The sequence below is a fragment of the Gekko japonicus genome, unplaced genomic scaffold, assembly GCF_001447785.1.
Source record: "Gekko japonicus isolate JY-2015 unplaced genomic scaffold, Gekko_japonicus_V1.1 scaffold13, whole genome shotgun sequence".
Lineage (NCBI taxonomy): Eukaryota > Metazoa > Chordata > Lepidosauria > Squamata > Gekkonidae > Gekko > Gekko japonicus.
In genome coordinates this window covers 2543931-2548433 of record NW_015172553.1, presented here as the reverse complement: position 1 = coordinate 2548433, position 4503 = coordinate 2543931, and the positions used below count along the sequence as shown (strand labels likewise).

At 43.8% G+C, this 4503-nt stretch overlaps 1 non-coding gene across 1 annotated transcript; it reads left to right on the top strand.

Moving 5' to 3' along the window:
- Positions 1 to 1002: 1002 nt before the first annotated feature.
- On the top strand, positions 1003 to 1074 carry TRNAP-GGG. Its single transcript has one exon. It is a non-coding gene; the product is annotated as a tRNA-Pro (tRNA).
- Positions 1075 to 4503: the final 3429 nt, after the last annotated feature.

The following is a 4503-nucleotide window of genomic DNA, read 5'->3' as shown; positions in this document are numbered from 1 at the left end:
GTGTGGGAGGATGGGATTCCGACACCACTCCCGTAGCACATGAGCCAGTCCAGCAAAACCTAGCGAAGAGGATGATGGATGCAGCTGATCAAATTAGGCTTGCTAGAAGTTCTCTTTTTTGTGGGTTCCAAGAAGACACCACATAAAGGTGTGTTAGGGAACATTTGTCAATGTACGATCAAAGCAATTAGTCTTGTTCCCTCCTTGAGGAGCATGTTGTACTGAAATCACCCAAGTGATCTGCTAAAGACAAGAGATCCTATCAATCTTCCCTGTCTTTATTGTATCTTCAGGTGCTTAGATGGGATTACAGGTAGGCTGTGCCTCAAGAGATGGCTGATCTTGTTCTAAGGGAAAGGAGGTGGGAATGGAGTCCCCACCCAGAACGAGCTTCTAAGAAGGGGCTGCTTGGATTTTATCCATAAACTATGAGGGGCAGTTTAGGTGAAGATGTCTGAACTGGCTCTTCCATTGCCAAAAGCTGTTGTCCTCACTGGAGAATACGATGGGTGGGTACAATCTGGTATGGATAAGTTGGATGTTTGCTAATCAAGATTTGGCTCCATACAAAGCCAACTCCTAAATACTGGACGTGCTCCTGATCTGAATAAAATTATTTCTGACATTTTAGGTGCTAATCTGATGGTTATTTTGATGCCTTGTCTGGTTTTGATTTTCCAGGTAGGGGGATTGTCCTGCTGGGTGTTTTTTGTGCTCCATGTTTCAATTTCTGCCAGTCACTGCACACTGTTCCTCTGACTTTGGGAGGGCTTTCTGAGTCCTCTGCCTGAATGATTCTATTATGTGGGGTTGCAAGCATGTTAGGCAGCCAGGGGAAAGGCTTTGCTTACACACTGCAGACTGGAAGGCAAAGGTGGGAGGACAGAAGAACTGGCTATGTCCCCCACCCCATGACACAGAGGCAATGTCAACCAGCCTGTGATACTTGAACTTCTGCTATGAGACCAAGAATCTACTTTCTACTTCTGCAGGTCTTTGGGAGGGGCTGTGGCTCAGTGGTAGAGCATCTGCTTGGGACGCAGAAGTTCCCAGGTTCAATCCCTGACTTCTCCAGGTAAAAGAAGAAGAAGAGATTGGATTTATACCCTGCCCTTCACTCAGAGTCTCAGAGTGGCTTACAAACTCCTTTCCCTTCCCCTCCCCACAACAGACACCCTGTGAGGTGGGTGAGGCTGAAAGAGCTCTTTCAAGAACTGCCCTTTCAAGGACAGCTCTTCTCAGAACTATGGCTTGCCCAAGGTCATCCAGCAGCTGCAAGTGGAGGAGTGGGGAATCTAACCCTGTTCTCCCAGATTAGAGTCTGCACACTTAACCACTACACCGAACTGGCTCTCCAGGTGATGGTGCAGATTTCAGGTGATGTGAAAGATTTCTAGCTATGACCCTGAAGAGCTGCTGCCAGACAGGTTAGACAATGCTGACTTTGGGAGACCAGTGGTCTGACTCAACCGGAGGCAGCTTCATGTGTTCATGGGTCTTGGTTGATGCCTCATGGGCTCACAGGCTGGCCAGAAGAGGATGTAGGATTGCTTGAAGGCAGTTGCAATAGCTTCGGAGCAGTGTTAGCTCAAGGCTTCACCAAGCAAACCAAAATGGTTCTGCAAAGTCCTTTGCAATTGTGAAGAGGACTTTGGAATCCCACTTCTGAATGCTTCACTGCTGACCCTACAAACATTGCTGCCCCCAAGCAACGGGTTGGGTGTTGAGGAAGCCAGGCTGGCCCTGCACCAGAGCTCTCTATGCAACTTTCAGATAGTGACTCCAAGGGTTAGAGGTGCTGGCATGGAAGCCGGCATGCTTTCTAAGAGCTCGGTTTGTCCTTGAGCAATGAGTTGCTCAGACTGAGGAGGTGGCCAGTCAGCAGATTTATAGGAACCAGCTGAACAGCATTGGTCCCTAGTATCAGCTGGTCCCTGCTAACTTAGTTGTTGTAATATCTCCCTCTCGCCATCTGCTGGGGTGGCACTGAACAGCAGCAGCTGCCCTCCTCCAGTGAACATTTATGGTGGTGAAGAGTTACATGCTCGGGCCCTACAGCATTCCCAGTTCAAGGCCATTGCCTGATAGTGCAAGTCACTGGCAGCAGAGATACCAAGAGGTTTCCTTAGCAAGAGCTTCCAATCCTCTTTCTTTAATTATTGGAACCCATCTTTCAATAATAATTCAGAAAGCCACAGCCCATAAGAAGAAGCTTTCATGTCAGCTGGGAGTCGTCTTCCTAATACTTAACTGACTGCTTCAAATCTTTTCCTTCCCTCTTCTTTGATGAGCATGACCTCAATTTCCTCCTTTTGATTCTCCAAGAAATTATTTTTCAAGTGCTCATTTTCATCTTCAGTAGCAAAAATTCCACTTGATGTTTTCCCCCCCAGTTTAGAGAGAGAAAAATGTATCTTGTTTTGCCCTGGAGTTGGTCTTTAGCCTTTATATTGTCAATTAAAATGTTGTTTTGTCTCTCTCACCTCTTTCTTCATCAGTTGTTGTTTAAATTACTCCATGGTTGGAGTTCTCTCCTCTAAAGCCAAAGCGCTAATGTGAACATGCTTCTAAAAATACAAGCTCCCCACTGTGGAATGCATTTCAGAAAGGACCCTTGGGGTTGGGATGCAAATTTTAAAATTAATTTCACCAGTTGCTCTGGCTACACTAACTGGAGATTCAGCAAATTTGTGTGTTTGTCAATTGGGCTTCAAGAGAAGGAAGATTCTTGGACTGTACAGCTATCTCAGAGGACAAATTTCCATCCCACTCTCAAAAATTTATTTCTCAAAAATGGGATGTCATGTTTCTAAATCCCCCCTCCCCCTTTGGCCAATCCTGGAGACAACAGTATACTGATCCCGAAGATCTGCAGTAATGGCAGAATGATGAGCATATAGATGAATCTCAATGGGGTTAAGACTAGAGATGGATGGAATACTGGGGGAGAAGTCCAAGGAGAGTCCAAGAAGAGAAAAAGACAGTGTTCTTTCAGGATCTACTGCCCAACAGTGTTCCCTCTAATTTTACCCCCGACTTAGTGGAACAGTTCACCTCCTGAGCAGAATATAATTGCTGTAATCTTAAAATGGGCAATGGGCAGTGCAGGACCCTGCATGGCTCCAGACTGCTGCTGAGCAGGGCTTCCCATGTTCATGAGCAGCCGCTCACACGCACAGCTTAGAGAGAACACTGCTGCCCAAAGCTATCTTTAAAATACCAAAATCTGGCTACTGCCTGCTTGATATTTCCCAAGCTTCCCACTTTTTTTTTTGAATCCCCCTAAGGGGAAATTTTTATTGATTTTTTTTTAACAGACTACAAACTATAACCAAAAATATAGGAAAGGGGACTACATCTAAGGAGAAAGAAAAAAGACCCATACTAACTAAAAACCCAAGAGTAGGATATCAATACATCAGCTTATATCAATGTTATTTTTAAAAGCTAATAATACAATGAACATAGTCAGTTATGCTAAGTTATGTATCAATTGGCCATCCCTTTAACTGTTTTTTTTAAGCCCCCGGAGGGGATTTTTTATTATTTTTACAAACTACAAAAAACTACTACAGAAAAACAGGAAGGGGGACTACATATACAGGATAAAGAAAATATACCCACAACTGCCTAAAAACCCAGGGAAGGACATCTTCATTAGCTTAGTTACAGTAAAAAAAAAAACCTTCCCTTCTTTTAAGCATATAACAAACTGAGTCAAAAATCAATAATACTTTTTCTTTGTAAAACTCTTACAACTTCACTGTCTAAAGACACTGCCCCCAAATCATCCCTTTTCATCATCTTCCAAGGCACCATTCAGAGTCCTTCAGCCTTTACTTCTTTTCCCCCTGTCTTTCCCATAGCTTGTAAGGGCTTTTTGGGGCAGCTGCCCCCTTTTCAGATAGAGAGTCCTCTCCGGAAGAGCCAGAGTCCAACTCGCCGCTAGACTTGCTGTCCTCTTCTTTTTGTTCATCCTCTGATTTTCCCAGCTGAGCCTTCAAAAATTCTTTGGCTTTTATAACAGAGTCAATCTTTTCTTTTTTATCTTTGATCTTGAAAGTGACTCCTTCTGGAAACAACCATTTATATCCAATTGAATTTGTCTGAAGAAAAAGCACCAACACTTTGTACTTCTTTCTCCTTTGTCTCACTTCAAATGGAATATCCTTTAGCATTCTGATAACACTTTCTCCCACTTTCAGGGGGGCTCCAGAAACCGCTTTCAGGATTGCATCCCTCACATGCCTCTTCGAGAATCTTACAACAATTTCCCCAGGCAGATTATTCTTTTTTATATATCCTGAATATGATCTATAGACCACATCCATTTCGTTTAGCAACAGTTCCATTTTCATTTCTGTCACTGGGGCTAGCAATTCACTCATAACTTCTTTAAGATTCTCTCCTGGTTTTTCTGGCATGCCCTGGAAGCGAAGAACCATGTTGGCCTTTTCCATTTGTACTTGTAGCATTTGATCTTCCAAAGAAGTTGTCTTCTCT